The 11211-nt window shown below is 38.6% G+C and overlaps 1 protein-coding gene across 1 annotated transcript in view; it reads right to left on the reverse strand.

Annotated features, from left to right (window-relative positions):
- NR1H4 (nuclear receptor subfamily 1, group H, member 4) overlaps positions 1-2288 on the reverse strand; it is a 39777-nt gene extending 37489 nt beyond the window's left edge. The window contains exon 1 of the mRNA XM_010185222.1: positions 2207-2288. The gene's annotated coding sequence lies outside the window, so the exon portion shown is untranslated. The remainder of the gene's footprint in view (positions 1-2206) is intronic.
- Between the last annotated feature and the right edge of the window lie 8923 nt (positions 2289-11211).

Consider the following 11211-nt stretch of genomic DNA (forward strand, 5'->3'; position numbering starts at 1 on the left):
TACAGCAAAGAAAATCAGACATCAGTACGTATAAAGTAAAATACATCCCAAATTGCTTGAGATTATTTTCATCAATTGCATATTAAGAGCTCTGAATCACAAAGCTTTATTACCTGTATTCTTTAGCATACTTCAGAACAGTCAGTCAATGCATATTTAAGAATTCTATGTTTAACTGAGAAAATTGACATGCATTTCATTATATATGTGGTTTATTTTTTCACCATATGTATATGCATGCATGTTTATTCAGCTTTCATATGGGATATATATTCATGGGTGTATACAAACATATATGTATACATATATGCACGTGGGTATGCGTTTCAGATTTTTTGTGGACTCTTATCAGTAAACTACCTCTGACTATACTATGGTCAATAGTAAAGCTTCCCCTGGCTTCTGTGTAAGCAAAGCTAAGCCTCTTAATGAAATAATTAAAGTTTAAATCAACTGGGCTCACTGAAAGACGCAAGCATCATAGACCTATAATTTCAGGTAACGTAAAAATATGTTTGATCATCAGGAAAGTTCCGTGATAGTGTAACTGTGTTTTACCTTCAGAAGATGAATGACTGAATCTATTTCAATTACTCAGTAAAGGAAGATATATCAAAGCATTGCCAAAATTTTTTACAAATATTAGTGACATACATTTCCTCTCTTCTGTCCGGTAATATTGTACTATTCTTTACACATCTGGCTGCAGACTGCTCAAAGAGAAATTTCAGTAACATCATTAATCTATGGCCTGATCCAAACACCATAACATCAATGAAAAGATTTCTGTCTAGTTCACAGGCTTTTGATCTGACCATAGAGCCTTTTTGTAGAATATTTAATGCAGTGCCTCATTTATTTGAGTGGCTTCTTTATTTGCATGCTTGTTTGTGTTAAGGTGTATCAAAGAGACATGAAAACATTAGGAAGATTTGTGCTCCTTATTTCTAGCCTTTTGGTGCCAGATCATTTTGGCATGCATGGCACCACGGGCAGCTACACAGCAACTGATACAGAATGCAAGCAACAATATGAGCAAGTTTGAGAACCAGAGGCAGCACTGGTGTTACTGTGTTTGTTTGACATTCATTGGTTAGATTTTTTTTTTAATATTATAAGAATCAGAGGAGCAAAGAGACGAGAGAGACAAAAAATATAGGATATTCTTACTGCTTGTTCTGCAGGGAAAATATCTATCTTTAAGTCAGTCACAGGCAGAACTGAAAATTCTACCAAAAGTCTCAATGGCGTTTCCGTATGTAGGCAAGTAAATTCGAAGAGTGGGGCCAGCTTCTGGCTTTCCCTGGGATAACCTGCCGAACACCATTTCTCTCTGCCTTTTCTCCACCATCTTTTTCCTGTTTCACCTGATAAAACTGCAAGCCCTGCTTTTTTAACCTGTTTTTGGACTCTCATCTAGCCTAGTGAGAGCCCAATTTAGTTTGAGATCTCTAGGTTCTCTGTAACATGAGTAATTGCAACAAAAGTAACAAAAGCCAAATGCGTCCCACCAAAATCATAGTTTTCTGAAGATAAATGGCTAGCAGAAGCACTCAGGAAAAAACAGAAATTTTCTTAAAAACTGGCAAGAGATTCAAATAGTAATAGCTTGAAATGTGGAACCCTCTTTTGCTTGTGCTAGTTACATGCAATGCAACACAGCTCTGGACTTCAGAAGATGCACCTGGAATCTGTACACAAAACCATCAAACAAAGAAATGACATAAAAACGAATGTAAGTATTCCCTTCTGGATACTCCTCTATTCTCTCATTAATCACACTTAAAGCCTTTTCTGTTCCTAAAAGGATAAAAAATTAACATAGTACAATTTCAAAGTTGATGCACATAATTAACTGGATGGTGTTATTGCAGGGAAGACTCTGTATTACAGTTATGCTTTCTCTTCCAGTGACACACAGACACAGAAGCCTGCTTTCTAAAGACAAACTCTAACGCTGTCATTATTTTTCATGACCTTAAAATTTTTTCCCATGGGGATTTCCTGCTGTTTTGCAGGCTTCATAAATGAAATTACCTCTCCTGATATTATTCTTCAATAAAATACTAGCTTAAAAAAACAAACAACAAAAACCACAAATTTTCTGGTCCAAAATACATTAACATCCACTAAATAATTCAGGTGAGAAAATTGCTTCTATACTACACAACAGCAAGAGCTATCAGTTTAAGGAATTATTACTTACTGTCTTTTTCTGGAAGACTGCAGATGGCAGGATGTAAGACAGTTCTGCTCTCAGTTCAGTATCCTAATGATTCTCACACAGGAACATTTTTGTTTTGGTTTTTTTTTTAGGTTTAGCAGAAGCCTGTAGTGATAACACAATGAATCAAAGCTTGGTCTCGTTGGCTCAGTGCCCTAATGGACAAGGATTACTCATTAACAATTCTTTCTTTGCGAAACTCCAAACACAGGCTGTGTTAAAATGTTGTGAATCCCAGCTTGTCCATCAGCATAGAGACTTGAGATGCTCATTAATACTCTGCCTCTGCGCAGAGGGGAAGTTGGCTCAAAAAGTGGGGTTAGAGTACCTTGTTACTGATTTTAACAATTTTCATGTACGTTTTTATGACACACTCAGCCTCTTTGTCTTTCCCACTCAAGAAGCCCAGAGTCATTTCAAGACATAAACTTGACTTCTAAGCATTTCTTTTATTCTTGACACTTTTGAGAGGAACTAAGCATTACACTGAGTACTGAAGAAGCATCGTGGTCTATGAATTACAGCATCGTAGGGATCTGGGGACATTAAAGTTCAGTTCCTGGATCTGTCACGCTCTGACAAAGTGCATCATTTTGATTTGGGCTCAACCCATAAAACTATAGACATGAAACAGACCCTTAACTTTAAACCTAGTATACTCACACACCTTTTGTGCACAAGGGGAAGAAATGGGTACCTGGAAATGTTGAATGACATTCTGTATTTTCACTGCATCTGAAAATGCTGATCTCTTGCCACTGACAGAAAGGGGACTCTGAACAAGTACATCTCCTCTTAGCCAGTAGAGGAATTAAAAGTAAAGTGGAAAAAATCCAGGTTGATCTGTTTCAACATCCCACCTACACAGCAAGGGTAATAATTGCCTGTTTTTAATTGCTAAACAAACCCAGTAGGTATGGGTTGATCTGGCAGTGGTGTTGAGGCAAATTTCAGCCAGAGGGGACAGCTGGCAGCATCGCTCATGGTGAGTTCGTGTCTGCCACATGGTTTGTGCTTCCATCCTTCTCTACATATTTGCACTGTCTGTTCAGGAGTGAATACACAGACACATGAGCTGTACCTCCTACCCCAGAAAAGAGAGGCATTGCATAGCAAACAGTCCTCTCTAGGAGAAAGGTGACAGCTGCTGGCCCTGAAGTTACCAAGAGTAAAATTCCCTTCTTTCCCTCAGTGTAACAGGAAAAAAAATAATTAAAGGTATATTAATCTTCAAGGTTATCTGAAGGAAACTGAAATACTCTTCGCAATAAAATGTAATTAATAAAGGGTCTTCTTGTGCTCTGTCCATTGAAAATTCACCTGGTAGCCAGCAAAACATGTGGAATGACAGGTTTCTGAAGGGATCAGTGGGAGAACAATGCCATAAGGCTGAGGCTTCACCTTCACTAAAGGTTCTTCCCCAGAAAAGCATTTTCCTCTGTGTGGATGCTGTTTTTCGGACAGTGAAGAGCTCATCACAAAGGAAGCAGAATTTAATGCCCCTATTCACTAACAAATTTGTTGCATTAAAGCATTTTTTCTTTCCCTACAATAATAAAGAGGCAAGTGGTAAAGTGGTGCTTTGTCCACTAATCAATACTTTCAAGACATTCTTGGAAAAAGCAAAGAAAGAACATACATGATCAAAAGAGGAGATGTTGCCTGTAGCAACAACATGTGGCATTATTAGTTCAAGCCAGGTGTTCATATTTTATTGTGGTTGATATGTAAATGAAAATTGAACAGAAAGGAATTAGAGCAAATCAAACATATTTTCTGCAGTGTTATGAGAAACTACCTACACAGCACTGAGGGAGAGAAGAGGAAGGGAAAATACTCAAATCTAGTTACTAATCAATATAATATCCTTTATAAAATAGCATTGCATGCTAAAATTTTTAAAATTTCAGAAAATTTACATTCTGAAACTTCTCCAGGCAATACTAACATTACTTCTGTAACTGACAAATGGCACATATTCTAAAATAAATATGTGCCGTTATCAATGAAAATACATGTTCAGCTACAAAAATAGTGAGATATATATATATAACATTCAGAGCTAAGAATCTTTCTGCCTAGAAAATACTGCTTCGTAAAACACACACTCTGTGAAAGAGTTGGAGGTTTTGTCATAGGTCCTCTTTGGTGGTGGTCTTGCTACTCTGCCTTTTCTCCACTGAAATAATTACCATTCCACACTTGCACTGACATGTTAGCTCCATGGCTCCAGCCATGGAAAGGCAAGACAAATCCTGGCAACAAAGTAGTTTTTCATCAAAAGTACAGATGGGAAAATCTAGCACAGAAGGAGGTAAGAAGAAAGGAGGAAAAGGTAGTTTGGGCATTCAATTTCAACCCTTCCGTCTCTTCATACCCTTATGAATGCATCACCACACATTAAAAAAGTATGAAAAAAACCCCATATAGAAATCAAAACACAAATGACCAGTATCTTCTCCTTTTCTGCACAGGAAATCTTATCAACACCTGTATCACCTCCTGCCTACTCACAGTCAGTTGCCATGTTGCCAGCAACATCGAACAGATGACAACCAGTCCCAACTATTGAAAGACCATGGGTCTGTGATATGGAAAGAGACATGTGTCTTGACTGAGATCTTCTTGTTCTCAAGAACCTTTTTCCCCCCTGTGCTGACAGCTCCCAGCATGAATGGTACTGCAGGCACCTAAGGACTCGTCTGAACCGAACTGCCTCAGCACCAATCATTGGTTAGAGCTTAGAAGATGTTCCCCACTTGACTATAAACAGTTGTTGCTAAACAGCAGAGTCACCTTTCCCTTCATCCCTGCATCACTCATTATTTGTTGTTGCTACACAAAGGACACACATCATCTACACCCCATCAGGTCACGGTCTATCTCCTTAGACTGGCCATTTCTTACTCTTAGGCACTCTCAGAAATATTATTGTTCACCACCCTAATGAATAAAGGAAGCTTTTCATTTCTTGAAGGATGGCCAAATTTATCACCAGCTTACAATAAATTTTATCATATCAAGATAATTAAGTAATCTTAATAGATAAGGCTGCTTCTGTACAGGCTAAAAAAATAGGAAAGGAATGGAGTGCAAAGTTTCAGTGAGTGAAGTCTAGCAGCTGTTCATCTTTTTTTTTTCCTCCTGCATTTCAAAAGCAGAGAAATAACTCTACTTTTAAGATCAGTTTAGCTTATTAAATAAGTCTTTCATTAATCAGAGCCTCTTCATTACAGGTTGCTCTCTGATCATGTTGTTTCTGAATAGGGCAAAATTTGTTCAACATTACTATGTTGTGCCCTGATATAATCCAATATACTGTCTTTATCACTCACATATTTAAAATAGAGTGCCATGAAAGGGTAAAATGATCATGGAACAATCTGCCCTAAAGGGGGAATTCCTCCTTGATGGCAGGCAGTTAATAGTTAGCCAACATCATCTAGCAAAAGCATATATGTTATTAACAAGACACCAGCTTAGAGCTGTCGGGGTGAAAGAGGAAAGCTGAGCAAATGTGGAGTCAACTACAGTATCAGATGCTAAACTTCAGTATAGGGGATTTGGTCTATCTCCCTCTAGCTGACTTCAAAAGTACATAAAAATGTATCTTTATATAAATAAGTTCTGGTTATTCCACACTGGATTATCTCTCATTATTTTAAATTTTAATTAAGGCACTGATATTACATGCTTTCCCCACCTCCTGCTAAAGGTTACAAGTTTAAGAGTTCCTAGAGCCTTAAGTTAAATAAGCTAGTACAGTATTAAATGATAAGAAGTTCTCCTAGAGGTCTTGCAGTAAACATATACTTTATTCTTTCATTTTTTTCCTCTTGACATTTTGATGTTATACAGTAGGATAGTGATTGAGTTCATTAAGGGTTAGCTTTCATTTGTGTAAATATTTGGAGAGAGAAAAATATTATGAAATGTTGACCTATTCCAGTAAATTAATGTACTATCCTTTCATTAATAAGTGGTTCTTTTAAACTAAATGTCAAAGGTGATGAGTGAAGTATTATTAATAACTACTGTGATATTTTTAGATGGGCTTTTGAATCGTTAAAATAGTTTCACTAACAAAATTAATTCTGGAAACTTTTAAACCTGTACTTGTTTTTAACACTGTCCGGTGCCAAGGCAAAAGAAACATATTTAAAAGGACTAGTTCAATCACCAACAAGAAACCATTTCTTTCAGGATGGTGAGGAAATGCAGTCCAGGCATCATATAAATGGACAGTGTAAGCCACTGGAGATGCAGGAGGAGCTTCTGCTGATGCTATACAAGTCAGAATCACTGTTAGATTTTTAAATCCTCAGTGCTATAATTTGTTGTTCTAGAGGAGTCTCTGCAGTATTGTAGACAGATGACTGCTCTCATTGCTTGTTGAGAGCAGGGGCTGCAGAGCAGGCATGGGACCCCAGTCAAGTACCCAGAGCAAAGCTCAGGGGAACTGCCCCATCCTGCCCCAAGAAATCCATTGCCACCCAGGGCAGAGAGGGACATAACACACCCAGCAGCTGATGGAAAGCTTATTGTACCTGCCTACACATCCAGGGCAAGGGGGAATAGCTGATTTGGCTACGAGGAATCATGCAGGGTTCAGTCTGGAAGAAGTTACCTTCTTCCTCTGCAAGAAAGACTTCTACACAAGTCTACAAGACACTTGCACATTAGGGAGGAGCAGGGCTGCTCCATGAGGATGATGAGCCAGGAACTGAGGATAACCCCACAGTACCTGATTGGGGCCGGAGTGCTGATAGTAACAGGCCCAGAGGAGGCAAGGTGGTGAATGAGGACATGGGGCTATTCAGGGAACAGTCAAGAGCAGCAGGAAGAGATAAATAAAGTCAGATGCAGGACTGGAGACACACTACCTGAAACATCAATCTAAGGTCTCTCCAGGAGGTCGAGCAGAGGCAGGACTGGAGAGAATGCAGGCTACAGGTTACACCTGCATACCACCTGGAAAAATCTACCAGTGAGCCAGGACATGAGAAGACAGCACCAAACACACCTCCAGCTTACTACATGTCAGGTCTAGTGGCTCAGACTTGGGTTTAAATAGTAACCTGAGCCCATGGGCAGGGTGTGGAAAAGGCTCCAGATGAGGCTGATCAGGGTTGTTAAAGCCTATTAGTGTCCTCAGGACCCTGATGTACAGCAGCTTTTAAAGTCTTTGTCGGCTTTTCCTTGTCCCCTACCAGAATTTGAACAAGTGGTGAATACTGTTATGGTCACTTGTGACAGGTAAGAGGATCAGCAGCAGGACTAGACCTCTATCGTCCAACTTGCACTGGAAAGATAGAGATATTAAAAAGCCAATGTCACAAGTTCAGCTGAAGAATACTCATTACTCCAACCAGCTATGGAAAAATGAAAGGGGCTGGAAATTAGGTTATGTTAGGTCCTATACATAGCTGAGATCAGAAAAGTGAGAAAGTATATTATGTTATCTTTCAGTTGCCCTCACCTTAAATCCAACAAAGGCAGCCATGACTGTGTTGGTGAAGCCCTTCCCACCTCATTTTGGAAGTTGCTGGGAGGATGACTGGTCAAACTGGTGCATGGTTCCTAGGCACATTACAGCAAAGAGCTCTGAAATGGCTGTCACTCTCCTAGGATGATGGTCTCCCTAGCCATGGAGCTGCCAACAAAGACAAAGTACTTACTACCATATTTATCAGTAACAAGCAAGACAGCAGGCAGGCCCATATAGTGGGTGATAAGAAACACAGAGGTGAAATGAAGACTGATGGAGCCCAAGTCCTCTGATGGGCAGAGGATCCTTATTTCATGTACTAGGGCCCAGTTCAGTCAGATCATCCTCTGGGTTTCCACCCAGAAAACAGTTGGTCCTTAGGAAAGAAAGGGATTTGAAGGCCAAAGAAAAGTGTGGTGGTTGAAGAGAAGGTTAAGGGGATGTTAAACAATCGATCTTGGGAGAATTAAAGGATTATTTTCTTTTCCTTTCTCTCCTAATCTTCAGTTTACGTCATTGCATTCTGAAAACATATTACTTCCCTTTTTGGAAGAAAGAAATTAAATGCAGTATAAAGTTTATTAAATTTAAACAACGCAACAGGAAATGGAGAGGTTACTTATCTCACAGAGTATTAAGTTAGGCTCACTCTGAAGAAAACCTTCATTTATCAGAACCAAATCTGAATACCCTTTTTGTCCAAAATTGGGTCATTTCCCAAAATATGAATAATTTGCTTTGGCAGATCCTCTATTTATCTAAAATCTCACTTAGCAGATATATTTCATGTTTCCATATCTACCCAGAACTGAAAATGTATAACGAAAACAGGTTTCCTAGAGAATAGTGATAGAGTAGATTACATGCACGGGAAGTTTGTCTAGTTCTGTTTCTTGTCTTTGGTGACCCCACCTGCCCGACCTTCACAAGGAAGTCTTGCAAATTCATGAACTTTAGGCTTTAGTTGTTTCTCTAAATAGGTGTGTAGGATGAGACAATTTATGTGAAAAGGGGCAAATATCAATTCAAAGCACGGCAGTTCACCTACTCAGCAGCATAAGCCATTGCTAGCTCCTCACAAATATGTAGCCAGATTAGGGTTTTCTATACCTTCCCTCAAAATTTCTTCAAGCTAATGGGGGACTGTGGCTATTACTCTCTGAATTTATAAGCCTTCCCCCAGAGCTGATATTTCCCATGAGCAATGGAGTAGCACAGCCATTAGTAGTACCATACTCGCACAGGAGACAGTCCTTTCTCAGCTGCTAATCCACAGTGGAATAAGTTCTCAAGAGCCTGTGGGATCAGTCCCCTGTGTTTCACAAGTCCTTTTTAGACATATTTGTATTTCCTGGATGTAGAAACTGTTTAGGACAAAGGCAAATGGGGAAAGAAAGGTGTTACTGTTACCAGCTAGGAAGTTCTTCAGAGCAAGGGATGGACCAAGCAGCCAGCTCTGGTGTTTACTCTTTTGTCTGGCAGAAACTAACTGAGGAGTGGGCTTCAGCTGGAATCAGGAGCCCTCCTACCAACCTCTTTGGTGTACAGAACTACTTAACAAGACCATCCCTAGTTCACAAAAACCAGCCACCATGTAGCATGGAGAATGAAGGTTCAGTTTCTCATCTCTTACATGTGAATGAAAAATTAAAACAAGACAGCACCAATGATCAGTAACTAGAGAGCTGCTGTTCTGGTTATTGTGAGGCCTACAGCTGAGTCTTAGCTGCAGCAAACACACACAGGAAATTTTTTTTGGCTGAAACATGTGTGTGCCTATGTGTAATTGTTGTTCTTTGAACTCAAAGGAAACAAGATCTGTAAATATGATTAACAAAGAAATTAGTGTCACTGGCAACTGAGGGATAAAATTCATGCTTTATTCTTTTTCCAGTAGTCTTTCCCCTGTAATATCTGATGATTATAAGCACAGCAGTAGAAGTTGAAGGGAGCATCAAAGGCATCAAATACTGGAGTAATAGCATCACTACTGAAATGATGCTGTTCAAATCTTAATAAACCGATGACTTCCAGCATGTAATGCATACTGCCAGAAACTCATCCTCATGTAAACTCAGCAAAAGGCTTTCCTTCCTGTATGCATGGAAATTACCCAGATACTAGCAGATGATTCTGTGTTTCAGATTGTGTCTCATTAATGTGCAGCAAATAAACCTACATCCTGCCAAATAAAAGACTGATAGAGGAAAAAGAATGCATGTAGCAATATCCGTTTTTAAAAAAAAAATATTTTTCTCCTGGATATGTGATATCAACCTGGAAATGTATATAAACCCTGGAACTGCATTAATTTTTGTCCACACCCAATTAATTCCAGAGGGCCAAGGAAGTACCTAGCTCTTACCACTTTCACTTTAGTCTGAGAAAGATAACTCAAAATTAGAAAATGTGAGGGAACTGCTGTTTTCCCAGTGATGGAACTGCTATTCAAGTAGGTGATGAACTGTATCCTTGAACTATGCCAGGTCTCAATGTCACTGCTATAGTTAAAAAATATATTAAAAAATGTTTGCTCTGAAGAAACATCAATTCTTACATCTTTTAGGAAAATTGACAAAGCACATGGATACTTCATTAGTAAATGAAATTTACTAAACATATGCCTTTTCTCTGACATTAAAGATTATACAAAAATAAATTACCTGACAAAGAGGATAACTAATAAATATCAGATGCTTTAAATAAGCAATAGAACAGAAAAATCTTAGTACTTCAACTTACTTACAACTCAGAGAACTGTATTTTTTACTTCATACTTTGAAAATCTCTTTTAAAACTAGCATAGTTGATACTCATTTTATCAGTTTAATCATTGACTTGTTGCTTAACCTGTCTTGTTACTCAGGTCTTTAAAAGTCAACAGATAATAATATGAAATAAATAAAACCTTTGTCACTCATTCCTACATCAAGTTTTACGTAACTCTCCTAACTATGAGTTGCAACAGAAACCTTTGAACAGCATGCCAGTAAAATGGACTGTATTGCAAAGAAGCTGATAAAGGCTTATTTGGAATATTGTTAATTTGTTCCAGGAATTTAACTGTAATTAACCAGATACTTTAGGCTTCTTGAGTGTAATACATCTCCGTTCTGTAAATATATTGCTCCTCCTTTCTTCAAGTGGAAAAGCTTGATCTGTAATGGCCCAGATACAGTCCTTCTCTTGTTTTAGATTGCCAGGAAAAGTGGGCTGAGACATGATGATTTCTGTAACAAGAATGTCAGCCAGCAGGCGTTAAAATGAAATGAGACCTTGACTGCCTATACACCTGACCTTGGATCACTTCAAGGCAATAAATGAGGTGTGAAGAAACGTTGTTTTTCCTGTACCTGCCCTTGATCCCTCCCTTTAATATCACAATTTAAAAATGTTTCAGTAATCTACTTCCTAGTTCAGAGTTTTAAAAGGAATTAAAAATTTGGATTGCCTCCATTTTTTTGCCTTCAGATGGTAGATACTCATGCACTTCCTGCTG

Source organism: Mesitornis unicolor, unplaced genomic scaffold, assembly GCF_000695765.1.
Source record: "Mesitornis unicolor isolate BGI_N332 unplaced genomic scaffold, ASM69576v1 scaffold27175, whole genome shotgun sequence".
In the NCBI taxonomy this organism is placed as follows: Eukaryota; Metazoa; Chordata; class Aves; order Mesitornithiformes; family Mesitornithidae; genus Mesitornis; species Mesitornis unicolor.